The 18,437-nt window shown below is 35.7% G+C and overlaps 2 long non-coding RNA genes across 2 annotated transcripts in view; both read right to left on the bottom strand.

The window, feature by feature from the left end:
* LOC127526967 (uncharacterized) overlaps positions 1-18,437 on the bottom strand; it is a 103,324-nt gene that overhangs the window by 46,761 nt on the left and 38,126 nt on the right. The window lies entirely within an intron of this gene.
* On the bottom strand, positions 1,409-2,192 carry LOC127526966 (uncharacterized). Its single transcript, XR_007934332.1, has 3 exons — positions 2,137-2,192; positions 1,869-1,964; positions 1,409-1,535 (listed from the first exon to the last, which is right to left on the bottom strand). It is a non-coding gene; the product is annotated as an uncharacterized LOC127526966 (long non-coding RNA).

Raw genomic sequence — 18,437 nt, 5'->3', positions numbered from 1 at the left:
ACTGAGCATTTATGCCTAAGAAATTAAAGGCATCTTCTTCAGTTAAAATTTCTATTCCCAGATTAGCCCAACAAAGGAAAATTTGGTCAATGTTGTTCAACAACAATTATTAATAATGAATTAAAAATGTAAAATGCAGTTTTGAACAGAGTGAAGGGGTGCAATGCTTGCAAGGGCTTGTCAGGAACATGGGCACCACTAACATGGCTCAGGAAAGCTTTAACTCCTGCATAAACTTTGAAGAAGAGAAAGAGAACCAAACCAGCAGAAGAGGGCTTGAACATGCCACTCTGGTAACTGAGGCATATGCAGTAGGGTGGACATAAATTCGATATGAGCCTTGTTCTCCTAGACCCAGCACATGACATGGAGGCCTGATCTTCTAGAGGGAAGTTGTGAATACCTGGGAGGGCAGGCATGAGGTTGTAGAATCACCTGACAGTAGATAACATGAAATCACTGGAGCCAGGTTCTCTGATACTGAGCAAGTCCAGGACAACTAACACCCCCTTAGATGGTCCGTTTCTTAACAGCATAATTGCATGCTACCTGCCGATGAAAGGAAAGATCAGTGTTGTCCCACCCTGCTAGATTTCCCAGGAGTCACTCACTAATTGGCAACCAAAAGCCAATTCATGGCAATATGTTTCCAGGTCTCGGTCAAGTAATCCTGTAACCTTGTGCCAGCCTTCCCTGGTCCTTTCTTTCACTTTGCACCACCAGTCCTATAATTTCCCTTCTGGGATAGCCATCACATTTGTGTAACATACACAATCTATCTATCTATCATTGTAACACTAACATGTAGTGGATCTCTGTTTCTGCTCATGTGGTTCTCTCTTCTCTGAATGCCTCACACAGGAGTGACTGCTGCCCAGTACACTCTCAGTGAGCCCCCATCTTTGCAACCTATTGCCACCCTTTCACAACACTTTGAAACACACAAGGAACAAGGAACTTATTCCATACTGAAAGAAGAAGGAAAACACAACATATGGCCATTGAGCCATTATCAATTTCCCGTAAACAATATACTTGTTTTCCCTAATCTTTCTGACATCTGATGATCGTTTCTTTTCAGCAGGAATAAACACACTACTTGTTTATAAACCATATGTATTTTTTTTTCTCTTATGCAAAGAGTACTTTAGGAATAAAAACAAAATAGAAATAAATGTGGAAATAATTAAACTAAAACTGACAAACAGCATCTCTGATTACTGCAGAAGTTTGTTTTTCAGAGACTGGACTCTTGCAGCGCACTGGGAACCTAGGTTCATAAACACCTTTTGAATTGTCTCAAAAGTAAATTTTAGTTCCCTGGGATAGTCAATATTTAGTACATAGAGTAAGCCAAACAGGAGTGCAAATGCACTGGGCAGATCACGCAGCTCATCCCGCACAATCTGCTCCTCCAGTACAATGCCTGTTCTGACAATATTGGGGTTGGAATGGACATTGGCAACATCATCCTCAACAATAATGATGATACCCACTTTCAGGCCTTGGGTGCAACTTTCCTCTGGGTCTGTTTCCTGAAGTAAAGAGAGAAAATTTGTGAAATAGAACACAATACAATAAGATTCAATAATATAGCAAAATGCCTACCAAAGTAAAACTCCATTCTCTTGATTTAGCCAAAAGCAATAAGAAATACTGCACTAGAAGTAAAAACCATGTGACAAACATGTGGAGATAAATACAGACTATCCATTAGCAGTCTTTTCTGTCTCGAGACAAATCTTTGTTTTTTAAAGCATGTATGTTACTGTTAGTATGGAAAACATCTAAAATACTTTAAAATTCATCAGATAACATTAGATCGTTAATTGTCAATTTCCCATTACATAAACAATAAGATCGATTACCAGACAAGTCCTCAGCAGAATGTCAGTCTTCTCCCTCAAAAATAATGGGAGTCTTTGAAGAGCTGTATGTTTTCGATGTACAAGAACATCAGTGGTCTGGTTAGTCAATAAAAAAAGGAACAAAATAAAAGGAAATTTTTTTTTACAATTTTGCTGTGTTGTTAGCAATAGCACAACAATGTATAAGATTTGCATCTTACAATACTGAAAATTTTTAAAGTCAATGAATCCATTTCAGCTCTAGGTTAGAGGAATACAAAAATATTACCTGTTCATCAAGTCTGTCCAAAAGGATTTGAATATCCTCGCCAAGTACTCCCTTTCTTGCACTGTACAACTTAATCAGCTTTGCCGAATGTGTATCCAAGGATGAAAAGAAAGTTTTCTTTAGCTCAGTTCTTGTGATTCTGTAAAATTCTGCACATATCTGTTGGCAAAACATGTTTGTCTTTTTAGTTTTGTAGCAAAAAGGTGTTCATTAATTCAAATGACTGCTACATTTGGTACTTACGTATATAACCTACTGCATAAATGTTTCAGGAGACGTTTGAATAGAAATGCTGTAGGCACAAAAATATAACCTACCTGTTCTTGCAAGAATAGTGCAGGCCATCTTTTTTGACATTCTGAACCAGGGGCTCTTCCTCCATTATCTCTTACCTGCGTAATGAAAATGTAATTTCCATTTTTGAGGTAATAAATATCATGTTGGGAAGTTTCTTCTTCATCTTCTCTTCTAAAGCCTGCCTTTCCTTTTCTAAAGTTTCATCAGTATTCCCAGTTGAGTTGTCTGGGAGAAAATTCACTTCAGCTCTTTTTGCTTTTTTGAAAGGACATTTGCACTCCTCTGCCTTTCTTTTCTGATTTATTGTTACCTCTGTGCAGCCTGCTGCTCGTAATTTCTTGGCAGTAATTTCCTAATTTATATTTAAGACTCATAACCCACCCTTGATAACCTTGTCCTGACCCTGCATCTTTAAGACATGGAAATTTTTCAATTAGTGAAATGGCCACCAATTCTATTTCTTCAGTGCTTGGGTAGGCCTTATAGGCAAAAACAGCTTCGGCTATTTTATCTAAGATGTCCATTTTCATCCCTCGTGGTACAGTGAAAAGTGTTTTATTTTCTCTAAATATATCATTGTCTTTGGAAAGTCTCAACTCAACATTGTAAGAAAATGATGGAATGGGGAATAGACAAGGCCACTGCTCTGCATTCTCACGTTGTATCTGCAGAGCTGATGGGGAACTCTGGTGTGAACTAGTGGATGAGGAGGATGATAAACTAGCAGTGTCCAGAGAGGATATGTAAGATATCTCCTCCGATTTTCCAAGAGTATGCCAAACTATTTTCAATACTGCCCTATCTGAAGGAAGATCTGATAAAATAGTCAAATTGCAAAGTTCATGGCCAAATTCAGGATCTTCAAACTGAAGCAAAAAGTCATCTTTCACCTGCAATTTCTGTTTAAGATTTTCTTTTAGCTGATCCACTGACTTGGGTGTTTCTGAAACCTGAACTCCATCCAACCATTTTCCAACCCGCTGAATCAAAACATAGGGTCATGGGGGTCTGCTGGAGGCAATCCCAGCCAACACAGGGCAAAAGACAGGAACCAATCCCGGTCAGGGTGCCAATCCACCGCAGAACACATACAAACACACCCACACACCAAGCACACACTAGGGCCAAAGTAGAATCACCAATCCACCTAACCATGTCTTTGGACTATGGGAGGAAACCGGAGCGCCCGGAGGAAACCCACGCAGACACAGGGAGAACATGCAAACTTCACGCAGGGAGGACCCGGGAAGCGAACCCAGGTCTCCTAACTGCGAAGCAAACCTGAACTCTCCTTATATTATTAGGAGCTATAATTACATGCAGCAACATCTGTGGGGGAAAAAAAAAGATATTTCAAATACATGATTGTTATAACAGTGTGGAATAACATGTATACAAGCTGTGGCAGCTGTGACTCCAAGAAAATCATGATACTGATAAACAGCACTTCCAAGGCTAAATATAAAACCGACAAGCCAAAAACTAATTTAGAAATAAACAGTCAGAAAATAACTTAAACTAAGGCAGTCATTCACCCAATTCCCATCCTCTCAAAAAAAAAAAATAATAGACACTGGTATGCTGTCAAAATACCTCTAATGACTTCATAGTTAATTCATAACTATCAAAATAAATAACATTAGTGCGTTTAAAAAGAATCAGAGACAATTTTGAACCACTCACTTTAAATAGAAAAAAAATTCAGGATGCGGCTTCTAGTCCTCTTGATTAGGCCTCACCTCAAACTGATAGTTTTATTTACAAAATACAAAATAACTACTGTCCTATTAATATTAAAGATGTGTTTACTTACTTTTAATAAAAACATCAATCAATGAATGAGAGATCTCTTCAGAGAAATCAGTGCCCTCCTTCCAACTCTGTAAGCTGTCAAGGGATGGTAATCATTTACGTCTTCCATCTCAAGGATTTCAACCGCAGTTTTTTCAGCAACCTCATAACACCTATAGTGTTCTATATACCAAGACACCAGGTTTTGGCACAAGAATGAAACCCTGTTGGAGTCAACTAAAATCCACATAACTTTTAAGAATTCTGGCAAGCCACTACATTGCCCTGCTGATAAAATCATGCCCTTTGTGAATTGAATTCCATGCATGTGAATGTCTGCAGCTACAGTTGTAAACTGTTTGTGTGGATATTTTTTCCATATTGCATTTCTTAGAGGCACCTCCAAGCTAGAGGTTTTGACAATTTTAACATTATGTATATTCAAGGGTGGTGGGAAAGGTTTGGGCCATCTAAGTAGTAGGCCATCATGAGTTGATGTTTTGTTTCCAGGGTGACCATAATGTTCTTAAAATTGTGAACATCATGCACTATCCTTTCAAAAAACTATGCTTTGCCTCAAACCTCATGGTCCATAGTTCCACTAATGGCCAAAAACAACGGATCAAGTGAGGGTAGTGTTCAATATAGTGGTGCTTGGGTCGCAATCTCACCCCAGGAAACATTTCTAATAGTAACAGTCTGTGATCTAATATTTTACACTCAAGATAACACAAAGTTGCTTCTGAGAATTTTGCTGAAACTACCAGCTCAACAATGTCTTTCAAATCCATCAATACCTCCCATGAAGCTTCATTCTCAGGTATAAAACTGCCAATCATTAGTGGCAGCAATTGTAACAATGTCCAGTTTTCGTGACCATTGCCACCTATAGTTCCCTTTGCAAAACTGGATTTGGCAATTGTCTGGGGCCGATTCACTCTATCTGTGTCTTTGTAGTGAAAGCATTTGATAGAGTTAATCAGAACATCAAGAGTAAAATATCCTTTAGATATTACATTTTTTAGGCTTGCAGAAAATCTCAACTGGGACAATTCCTTCAAAAAGGTCATGAAGGAGATCTGGTGGAAACCCAGTGACTGGATGAAAGAATGACAAGTGCTTACTGAGACAGCATTCCTTTTTTACGCCTTTTAAACTTAACATGCCATTGTCACCTCTGAGCTGTTCCAAAACAGAGTTGTGGTGCCTAACTGTTCTTAACAGAAAATAGGTAGCATTTTTGTTTTGTATGTCCTCTCTGCTGGCCTGGCAAAATCGACACAACTTCTCTACACAAAAGCTTTCCTGAAAGCCAGCAAGGCTGTGTGCTGCAAGATTGTCAGCACATACACAAAGCACAGTTTCTTTTAAATGTTCATCGAGCACATTGACATACATACTTTCCTGTTCTAGAGTGCTTATATGTTTAGTCAGTGGATCAAGAAATTTGTCATAACCAAATCTTTTCACATCATTACTTTTGCCAAACATTGCAAGCTGAACTGAGGACAAACTAGCACGGGAATCACCCAATAAACAGCAGTAATTTTGTGTTTCTTCTTTGATGTTCCCAAAGGATTACAGATTTCAAAGTCATCAATGCAGATTCTAAGAGAAATACACTTTTCCTGGTCCCTGAAAAGGCTATTCTCCTTAAAATATTTCCCATCTTGAAAAGACTTGTATTGACCAGGTAAACATTCTTCATGAAAAACAGCCCTTTCAAAAACATCACTTCTGTTCAACAATACTGTAAATACTTTAAAAATTGATACATAAACGAAAGTATTTTGGTGTGCTCTGTCATATAGATATTCGACTGGCTCAATTACACAAAAATGTTTTTTAAAGTATATATTCCTTCTATAGTCTGTTGAAAAGATGCCTTTCTTTGTTGTAGTTATAAAAAGAGGGTTCATCTTCAAAACAGCTTGTGAAATAGCTTTTGATAATTCTTCTATGTGACTATTATTAATATGCTTTTCGTACTTTTTCAGAATTGCATTTATTGCTTGTTTAGTTGTAAATTCTGAAACTAACACAATATCATTAAATTCACTTAAAATTTGCTGTGTTGCACTTTTGGAAACATGCAAAACAGTTTGCATGTAAAGAAGCAATGATGCAAGTTTGTGTTCAAGTGTTTCATGTTCAATGGGCTCTGAGTGAGAAAATTCCTCTGTCTCTGCACAAGTTATAACAGAGCTGCTTTCCCCGAGAACTAACTCACTGCCTACAATTGATTCTGTGTTGTCTATTTCTACCATGACATTCATCGCCTGGTCCCCTTCTGATTGGTTATTTTTAGTAATTAATGATAATCAGAAATCATTAATAGTGTAGTTTTTATGTTTCCGACTCTTATGACAGCTAAATGTTGAAAGCACATTCGTTTGGAAGTTACAGTTAGTAAAAGGGCATCTCACAGTTTCATGCAAATTTAAATGTGACCATATGTGGCTAAAGTACATACCTGGTTTACAGACATCTTTGAAGTCACACAACTGACAATAAAATGAGGCATTATCTTCAAACTGAACAGTGCTTGAATGTGATCTTGAAAGGTGGGACTTCAATGCCCCAGTGGTTTTAAAGGAGTAAATGCAATCTGTACAAAGGCAGGGAAATGGCCGCTGTCTACCTTGATAGTGTCGGAGTCTGTAGTGTTTAAGGAGAACCTCTCCTGTGGGATGTGAAAATTTGCACAACTTGCACTGCATTCTAATCCCTTTCAAGAGAAAAGAACAACTTAATTAATATGACTATAATAATAATACATCTTATTTATATAGCACCTTCCCCATGCTCAAGGTTCTTATAGAATTTCATACTGTACTATTACATACTATGTATATATAAGTCTACATTGTAAATTAGACATAATCGGAGCAATATATTCACAATAATGTAATGAGACACGGATCAGCCTACCACTGTATATTACAAAGGATTCCAAACCTAACAAAACAATCTAAACAGTTTTCTTGACAATACATAGCTGGTAGAGCAGGCAAAATATTTGGCAAAATTTCTTAGGAGCCAAATGCCTAGCATTCTGGAAAAAGTTTGTCTTGTACTAATTAATACTGTCAAAAGTGACTCCCTGCAGAAATTTAACAAAATGGCTTTGAATCTTTTTATCACAGTTTATCTTAAACATCTATAAAATGTACCTTTTCCTATTAATTACATATTAGAATTGTGAGTATATTTCCTCTCTATTGTGATTACTTTGCAAAATACATATCATTTCACAAAGTACTTGTAGTATGTATAAACTGCTCCCTTAGCACTAATATGGTTTAATAATTTAAAAAGGCAGTAATCTGCGGAAATGTTACATTTTCTTAGAAATCGAAAGTAAAATGTACAAATTTGTGCAACAGAACCACTGCACATATTGCATTTATACCGTAGTAAAGTTAGTTTGGCATTCGGACTATTAGGCTTCAAATCTCCAATACGAAAAGAGCAATAGCGTTAAAATCAACTATGGGAATTTGTTTACAAGCATTCCTTTTTTTACAGAAATGTCCCTGTTTTTGTAAAAATCAAAAATAGTTCTCAAAACGCAGTAAAAGTTCGAAAACGGTCAGAAATGGGTGCAAACCACACAAAGTTGGCACCAATATGTAGAATAGCACTTGTGAATTTTCTGACAGCCTTTACATTTTTTGTGACCATTACTGCTTTTTAAATACATTTTAAGATAATGCATAACCAGGCCCGGATTTGAGTTTTCATTGCCCCTAGGCGATATTCTTCTGGCCCCTTTGTAAATCCGGCCCTGTGTATAACTTATACCAATGCAAAGTCAACTGCGTTAAAGATAAAACAGACACAAATCAATTTTTTTTGAAGTTCTGTTCCTAAAGTACATTTCGCAACTCATATTTTGCCTTTTTATTCAAAAGAAGACCTTTAAAATGACATGCAATACTGACATGTTATATTTGGGGTCTTTTATTTTTGAAATGCATACCTACCGTTTGAGAAGCTGTAGCACCAGGCTACAGAAATCGGGGGTCTTTTTATATGTCTTTCTAAGGGACTTCGATTAAACAAAAAGGCAAAATGTGATACATAAAATGCACATTAGGCATTAACCTTCAAAAAAATCAATGTTGGGTTGCTGTCTGTCTTAGCTGTTACGTAGTTGACTTTACACTATGTAAGTTATGCATTATTTTAAAAATGAAACAGTAAAAGTAAAAATGTATTTATAAAATGCCTCACAGACAAAAGTCAAAAAGCAATGTAAAATATGGAATAAAATTAAATATTAAAAAGATAGTAAAAACATAACCCTCAGATGACAGAGCTACCCAAAAGTCAGTCCGGAACAGATGCGTCCCACTTTGACACCCGAAGATTCTGCCAATCTCAACGACAGTGGAAAACTGTTCCATAACCTTGGAATATGCTAGGCCTGAGACCGTCAAGAAACAACAAAGTAATGATCCGATCCGAATTTGGCCAAAATGCAGTTGGGATTCATCCCAGAAAATAAAGCCAGTTGAAATCTATCTTTTTCGTCTTCTCCGAGATGTACTGTACAAACCGGAGCGCGCCAGGGTGAGCATGCATTTCCGACAGAAGCGGAGACGTTTTCTGCTCACCCAAGTCATATTTCATCATTCTTTCGTCATCAAGTCGAATCTTAAAGAGTGCTAGGTTTTTTAAAAATAATCAGTAACGTTCACAAAAAATGTGAATGCTGTCACAAAATTCACAACTTGTATTCTATACATTGGTGCCGATTTTATGTGTATTTTGCAAATTTTCGTACTTTTATTGCGTTTTGAGAATTATTGTTCATTTTTACAAAAATAGGGACATTTCTAGAAAAAGTAACGCTTATAAACAAGTTTTGGGAAAATGTCAATTTGTCTACAATCTACATATATATAATTCACTAAGGCACGACTAAGGCACGCAAGATAATCATGGAGCACGCAAGACAGAGCCAAAGCCACGCCTGCCAACTCACAGAGCCCTGCCCACCAACAATTCACTAAGACAGAGACCATGGGATACGCATGACGGAGCCACGCCCGCCAACTCACAGAGACCCACCCACCAACTCTAAGACCATGGGATACCCCTCGCAAACTGTTTTACATGCTGCATACAGAGATTCACATCTGCAACAAACATGCTTCTTCTTAGATGGTCCTGCCGCGTCCACCCTCGCTCTTGAAGCATAAACACTGCCTGGTCATATGCCCGCTCGCAAGAGCTCACCAAACATCGCCCCAGTCTCTTTCGTCTCTGCTACAGTCCACAGCATACACACTGCCTGGTCCTGTGCCCGCTCGCAAGAGCTCACCAAATACTGCCCCAGTCGCTATCGTCTACAACCTGCCTACCAACAATTCACTAAGACAGATCCACATTGTTTTGAAAAACTCATTACAAACTTCAAAAGACTTTGTTGGACAGTTATCTTATCCAAAGATCTTGACCATACATTGTTCTTCTCTCTCTTGTTAAATTAACCCTAGCCTGAATGAATCTATTAATTTTTTATATTTAAAATTTCTCATTTAAAGATTTACCAATGTTGTTTCTTGTCCTAGAGTGTGTATATAAACACAGGGAACTCCAGTTTCTGTAAAACAAACTGGAACTAAAACTTCATACACGGGGAAAACCACATCAAACAGAACGAACCCTCGACATGTAGAATACTTTTACTTTAGTCTTTATTAAATGCTAAATATATATTCATCAAAATTGTTTATATAACATGTGACATAAGCAGATTAATGTAACCATACCTAATTAAACCTAAAGATATCGCCTTGTCATTTCAATATATAAAGAATTTGTATTAGTGCTTTTCTCTCCGAGAAACTGAAGAAAATGGCGATGGAGAAAGTAATGATGCTTACTTTAGCGAGAAATTACCCTATGGCTCCTAACATGAGAGCATCAAAGAATGCAACGAGCATGTGCAATATCGTGGAGTATCAAAACCAGTTATAAATTTAAATTATTAAGTTTCCCAAACTTTCTTTCTAACATTCCCAAAACACAAAGCTAAAAACACTGAATTTAATTATTTTTAAAAGTTGATTCAACATTTTAATGAACTGATAGTTCATTTAACTTTTAAAGTCGAGTTCAATTAACATTTTTGAAGTTGTTTTTTTAGGTATCCGTCAATAAGGGCGGGCACATAAAGGCGACCTTCAAAAGGGCGACCTCAATTGGGCGCGGAGAATAAAAGCGCACATAAATAAAAGCGATCTTCAAAAGGACGACCTCAATTGAGCGCCGAATAAATGCGCGCACAAATAAAGGAGCGCTTCAAAAGGATGACCTCAATTGAGCGCCGAATAACTGCGCGCATAAATAAAGGAATGCTTCAAAAGGGTGACGTCAATTGGGCGCAGCGAATAAAGGCAACAAAATTATTACAGAAAATTTATTAGATAAAGGCAATGATTGAAAATATAAAAAGTTGAAAGCAAGAATATTAAAACATCCAATTAATTAATGCATGAACTTCTAACGAACTACTTCTAACGAACTATTTCTAAAGCTCTCTATATTTCGTTGTTTTCAAAATTACAGAAAATTAGATTAATGCAATGACTGAATGTATAAAAAGGTGAAAGCAAGTTACACTTGAAGCTGTAGATTATGTGCAATGCCACGTAGATATTCGAGATGCGGTCTATTAGCATAATGAAGGACAATTAATTTAATTCGCTCCGAAGGTCATCCTTTTGAAGCGCTCCTTTATTTGCGCGCGCATTAATTCAGCGCTCAATTGAGGTCGTCCTTTTGAAGCTCGCCTTTATTTACGCACGCCTTTATTCGGCGCTCAATTGAGGTCGCCCTTTTGAAGATCGCTTTTATTTATGTGCGTTTTTATTCTCCGCGCCCAATTGAGGTCGCCCTTATTGAATAGAACCGTTTTTTTACAGTGCAGAAGAAAAATAAATAATTAATCTCTCTAAGAAAATAGGTAACATATTGTTGCAAAAAGAAAATTAAAATTGAATTGAACCAGGAAAATACACAGCCACTTACAGTATGTTAATTAATGTAAGAAGCAACCAAAAGGAGGTATTTTCATTTGTATTCATCCAGTTGGAGAGCATTCAATTGAAATTCAAAATAAAGTTGACTGTTAGACTGTTACCTCTGTATAATAATAATGAGGATTGGACATCATGGATGAGTAAAAGTTATAAGTAGTGACATATGAATAGGTAAGTCAAGATCAAGAAAATACCCATTGGATGTACTGAAAATTGTGAAAGTAGTAAGTAAAGATGATGCCAGCTGTAACTTTAACATGATTTCTTCAAAAATGACTCAGTTAGTTACTGGTTAATAATAAATTTATACAAATCTCAGAGTAAGTGAAACAGTAATGCATTTCATATTTGCTTAAAAATGTGTCAGTATAATGAGAACACAACAGAAAAGAATGCATCGTTAAGGTGGAATGCTTAAATTTAAAATATATTTCCTTGAGATGTTTGTTTGATTTAATACTTATTAAGTGTGTATTAAATAAAATACAGTTTTGCTTTGTTTTTTGAAGGTCCCATCTTAACTTTCGATTAGTGTCAGGATGAGGTCACATCCTTTTCTTTCAGGCCTGCGGCTTTAGGTTTTTGAATGAAACAGATGAGGATATCACACTTTTGATCTTAGCCACTTCTTCCTCATTTCTTCTCCCTTTTTCATGACCCTATGTGTTATATTTTCATAATACTGACCAATACATAATTTAAGCTACCAGGCTAAATAATTTTCCAATAAATATGTAATTGAGAGTGTTTTTAAATTGAGAAAAAAAAAATCTAGCATCCAAAAAATGTAGACAACAAAAATGCTTAAAGAAAAACAATGTTAAATATTCTATTAATTCTTATTTGTATTTACCATTTATTTATACCAGAGGTGCTGAGAAAGTTTATGAAAGAATTTTAATTATATTGTGCAGTATCTACATCATTTCTTCAGGCATTTCCCCCTTTACCAATCTATTCTTTCTATTTCATATGCCTCTTTCACACTAGCACTCCATCTTGGGAAACAAGCATCTACCTAGTTTGGAATCAATTCACTTTGTAATTTGAATTGCAAACTGCTTGTAGGTCACATCTGTTTCCTCCTGCATTCAAAGTTGACAACCCACAAAAGAGCACTGTCTGTGTGGATCTTGGCGAAATTCTTTCAAATAATAGCTGAAATCACCCCTATTTTATAATTGTTTCCAATGGACACCCTTCAATCTGCAAATCTGAATAGAGTTTCACAAAAACATCATACCTTTATGAACATTGTAAACTCCATTGTAAGAGCAAGCATTAATTTATGGGAGTTTCTCAAACCCCATTGTAACTGAAGTAGCATGGTAAATCCTTCATAGTCTACATGCTCTCTGACCTAGTCATCAGTCTTAGGTGCTTCTTAAACAGGTTTCTATTTGTCCTGACCTTTGTCATAGGCAGTGAAAGCCAAAGAGTATATTTTAAATTCACATCCTGTCAGCTCTCTGAACATTTAAATACATTAAAGCATTTTTTTACAGGTTATAGATAAATTCTTAAGTAAATTATATTGTTAAAAATTACTATAAGTTGATATTTCTATGTAATTTAAAAGTTTTGAAGAATCAGAATTTTAAGGTTGCAGTTCACTTTTCTTTCATTTACAGTACATGTTTTATGTGTTGCCATTGGTTATGTGAAGAAGTGGGAAGAAATAAAACAGAAAGAAAAGATTGGAGTTGACACATTTGGATATAATATATATTAACACACCATCCAGAATAACATCCATTGAATCCTATGTTTGTGGCTTCAACAACCACCTCACAAACCCCACGCTTGCACATTGTTTAAATTAAACCAATGGGTTTTAACTCATACAATTTCCTAAACCTCTTGGAGCTTTGTAACACCTGCCATAAAAGTTCTTGGCATTGAAGTATAGGTGATTTTTCATTCAATAAGAACTTTTTATGCATATTGTTTCAGGAGTGTCAACAATGTCTTTGTTGAGCTAATTTCAAAGTGTAAAAAGGGAAGAAACAAAATCTGTTGGTGGGCAGTTACCGGGTGTTAGTGGATATCTGCTCTGTGTTTGCCTGTTTGCATTAATTAATAACCTTCAGACAGTGGCTGAATAACAATACAGTATAATACAGTGCCTCCGCAAAAGCACAGTGTGCTTAAACATGGGGTGAAGACATAGCTACAATATGGAAAATGTGGTGCCACTGTTTTCAAGTAACAGGTAATGTCATTGTTTTGCATTATACTCAAATTATTTTGTATATATTTGATAAGTTAACACACAACTCAGTGGGAGTGTGGGAATTTTTAATACATAATGGAATCCATTCACTTAATTTAAGGATACAGAAATAATTTACAAACTTCCACCTGCCTGTCCAATTGGTGAATATGTGTTCAAATGGGAGTAAAATAGATTGAGACATTCAGGCTTATTGTCTCCATCCAGCCATCCATTCAGTTTCGTAACCCACTTTTGCAGCACGAAATCACAGGGAAGCTGGAGCCTATCCTAGCAAATATCAGGAAGGAAAGTGGTGGTGGAAGAAAGGAAAAATCTATAAAAAAAAATTAGTTCAGGGCTAAGGACAATGTACTGTGGCAAAGTAAAGGAACAATTTTATTAATTTAAATGATTATATTGCCTTTAATGCCATATCAAGCTGCAATATATCTACAGTCCTGAAAATCTTCAAAATAAATTAGTGAGAAAATTGTTTCTGCTACTGTGGGATTTAAAGTTGAAAAAGTAAGAGACATTTAATGAGAAGTAAGGAAAAGGTGGTAAAGGAATTTAAGGTCAGCATCAAATATTAGCATTGAAGTTTAAATCAAAGATAATGACCTTAGCAATTAAACAAAGAGGGACTGTCTGCAGATATAGTTAGATAACCCTGTGATGTTAAGTTTGAGAGTAGCAAATATTTATATGCCATGCACTTAATGATATACCAGAGCTCTATATGAAGGTTGTATAAATTATTCTTTGCTTAAACTGCTGCTTCCACAACCAGATAAACAAAAGGAGATGGATGGATGGGATGAATATATATGTTTAAAGTTGTTCAGGTAAGCAGACATAGACAAGAGTTTGAAGGAAAACTGCAAAGATTTAATACAGAATATAGATGAACACACACTGGATCAGTGAATAAAATATTAACATGCAATGAGGAGATATCTTAGAAAATATAAGAGAGGTAAAAAGACTCATACTATAATGGATTGGTCTAAGATTCAGCCCTGGTAGATTTTTTATTGATAGTAAAGGCCTTACCTGAGGACTTGCTATTCAACAGCAGGGAGCACAGCAGGAATGTTAGGCCACTGGCGGGAAAATGGCAGATACATTTCTAAAGAGAAGGACCAGGAGATGAAAGTGTTGCTCACTACACGAGATCTAAAGTTCAACATTTCGCTATACTTCAGACAAAAAGTTGTCAATTACACTATTATTGAATATTCCTTTGTCTTTCCAGCCCTTCCTAGTCATTGTCAAGATGAATGTTTTTCCCAAACTCATCTTCATAAATTCTATAATTCCCTGCCCTGTTTTCCTCCTCACAGGTTAAGATTTAATCTTTTCTTTCTAGCCTAATTTAGAATTTTAAGATCCTTAAGTGATAACATATTTGATGCTGGTTTTTCAACTTTTTTTCAACTGGCCCTACAGTATATGATTTATGCTTTGTCCAATATAGAACTGGAAATGTCTTTCAGATCTCATGGCCTCATTTTATCACTGAATCTACAATTAACCTTTCTTGTAAATTAAACACAATTGTTTGGGACAATTTGAATCTGAGGAACTGTAAGTTTTGCAAGGGTGTGTTGTTTCATATGAATTTGAAATTTGATGATAAACAGAGAGGCAGATCCATACCCAAAGTAAACTTCATCCATCCATTTTCCAACCCATTGAATCCGAACACAGGGTCATGGGGCGAATTAAACTTGCATTCATTCAAATTTAATAATCAAGCATTGCTGATAGCAGTCAATCTGACTTAATGCAGTCATCCACTTGGTATTTCTGACTTTGGATTATTCCAAAATCCACTTTTTCTCTTTGTTATTCCTTCCTATTGTTCTACTTCTCTCTGTAAATACACATCTCTTCTACTTAGTCATCCTTTTATATCCTTTGCAAGCTTCCTCATCCTTCCCAAGAAGTCTATTTTAGATTCTACACTCTGTTATTTAAGTCCAGCTCTTAACCCAAACCTCTCATCTTATCCTCATCCCTTTGCCAGTAATTCTCATAGTTGGGTGTGGTGGTGCAGGATTTGAGATTAATTAATTGAGTCATGTGATGTAAGTTCAGTACAACTTTCCAGAACACACAAAATTAAAGAAACATGCTTTTGAAAGCTTGTAGAGTGTTTAGAGTTGAAATATCTTAAAATGTCATCAATTCAAACTTATCTTAAAAGCGTTAAACTTGTATGTATTGTATATATTAATTAAGTGTTATATAATACATTTCAGAATTCATTTCAGAATCCCAAGGCTTGAAAATTAACTTCTCAGTAATAAAACTGAAAATTAGTAAACAGAAAATGTGGTATGAACAGGTCAATGTATGAAGTAAATGCATTAATCTTTTTTTTTTTTTTTTTAAAAAGGTTAAATTGTTTTTCAAAATGGATGATGTTCTATAGAAATATTACAATGAAAAGACTGCTCTTTAGTGAATGAGTTTCAACAGGTAAGGTCATATTTGAAACTGACAACAAGATTGATATGCTTTATATCGGCTAAAAACCCAACATTGGAAGGCAGATGACAGCAAAAATGTATTATAGCTAACATATCGAAATCATTTTTTCTTTGTTGCAGATGGCAAAGATCTTTGGTATTCATTTAAAAAAGATGAAAACAGAACTCCTGTAAGATGTCTATTTCTCAAATTACAGATTACAGAATTACAGAAATTTGACAGATTAGGTTTCTGCTGTCCATAACCTTGTGATTAGATTAAATGAATTCAGGGACAGATGCAAGAATGATCTTAGTTTATGAATGGATAGATGAATTCATGAAAAGCAATCAAAACATGTGCCGTGCATAATAAACTCGTTAGGGTCAAAATACATCCTGACTTCTTTTTACTATACACTACCCACAACTATAAGGAACAGTCGGTTAAATTTAAGGTTTTTTGAAAAGCTTTGCAAGACAAACGATATTATTAATAGATCATTTGAAACTTTGACATTCAAGAAAGATTAAAAAAGGGACTGATACTAATAACTAAATCGAGTTTCGTGAAAGGTGGGCGTATCCAAACAAGTATTATAAGTGCTCGTGTTCTTCTAAAGGTGATTGTCTTTAATTCAAGCTCGAGGTCTGTGCATGGAAATGCTGGAAAACAAGACCTTGCAGTATTGTTTTAATTCAGCCAATGTACTGTGCATCAAAGAAATCCGAGCAACTTCGGTTACTGTGATCCTTTACTGCATAGCTGCGGCTGGAGTACTACTTGCAACGTTTGGAAATCTGTTGGTGATTATTTCCATCGTCTTTTTCAAGCAGCTTCACACCCCGACTAACATACTTGTGCTCTCTTTAGCGTTTGCAGATTTTTTGGTGGGGTTACTTATTATGCCGTTTATGGCTATTCATTCAGTAGAAACATGCTGGTATTTCGGAGATATATTTTGTGTAATCTATTCGATATGTTTTTGTTTGTTCACAGACACGTCCATATTTAACATTGTAGCTATAGCTGTTGATCGCAGCCTTGCTATATGCTACCCACTATTATATTCGACTAAAGTGACTGTTCGCCTTGTATCCATCTTTACCGCCTCTATGTGGCTTTTAGCAACGAGTTACGCATGTGCACTGTATTTTTTTAATCTGCCTAACGATTCTGGGTCGGGTGAGAATTATTGTCCCCACAACTGCATCGTTACACTAAAACAAGCATGGACTTCAGCTGATCTTTTGGTTTCTTTTATGGTGCCATTTTCTGTTATAATTACCTTGTATATTAATATATATATAATTGCAAGCAGACATGCACGACTAATATCCACTCAGTTCAATACTGGGGGAAGCAAAAGTGATATACCAAAAAAGTCTGAAAGGAAAGCTGCAAAGACTTTGGGTGTAGTGGTTGCCGTTTTCATCGCTTGCTGGTCACCATTCTATATTTTTTCAGTTATTAACCAATTTTTAACTTTTTCTGTATCTCCGCTCACTTACAATGCTTTAATTTGGCTGGCATATTTGAACTCTGGAATGAACCCGATTATCTATGCTTTTTTCTACCCTTGGTTTCGAAAGTCATTGAAGCTCTTGGTGACGTTTAAAATATGCACTCCATCCTCGTCATTAACTAATTTATTTGATCAGCACTAATTTTGTTTTTATGTATGCAAATTGTTTAAAATAACGGATGTGGGTACATCTCTTTGAAAATATTTAAAACAATACATTTTAAATGAATGCGTAAAAATAAAAACATTTAGAACATGGTCATAGATCAGCTGGAATTTATCCCAGTAATTATCGGGCGTAAAACAGGAACTATACCTGGACAGGGCGCTGGTCCACGCAACACACACACACACACACACACAGAGAGAGAGAGAGAGAGAGAGAGAGAGAGAGAGAGAGAGAGAGAGAGAGAGAGAGAGAAATAGAGAGACTATGGTTCAAATATAACCTGCACATGATTCAACTGTGGTTAGGAGCGCGTGCACCCGGACGATATGGTGGATAAGAGGATTAAGAAAATGGATGGATAAATTAATAAAATTTAAGAATAGCTCTTTCTTAATGTCACAACTCTTCTCTAATGTCATATTATTCCATACAAAGGTTTGTTTCTTACATTAGTTATGTCATATTAAAGCAATATACTGTATATATAACTGCTAATGAGTAACAAAAACGAGTACATTTACATTTGTTAATGTTATGTTTGGTGATAATAGTAGGTTCAAATGAATGAAGCAAAAAATAAATTGTGTATATCACAAGTGCTGTTTAAAATTTTTTTTTTAATAATATTAAACCTGTGGGAGTAAAGATAACTGATTTTACAACAATCAACAATATTAAAATCAAATTTAAATGATCAAATTATTTTCAAAATAATACAATCTGATTTAAATGATCAAATTATGGAAGAACGACAACGTTAAACAGTGAATCCAGTGA

Source organism: Erpetoichthys calabaricus, chromosome 3, assembly GCF_900747795.2.
Source record: "Erpetoichthys calabaricus chromosome 3, fErpCal1.3, whole genome shotgun sequence".
NCBI classification, from domain to species: domain Eukaryota; kingdom Metazoa; phylum Chordata; class Cladistia; order Polypteriformes; family Polypteridae; genus Erpetoichthys; species Erpetoichthys calabaricus.
The sequence above is the reverse complement of the archived record's forward strand: the minus strand, read 5'-3'. Positions and strand labels throughout refer to the sequence as shown.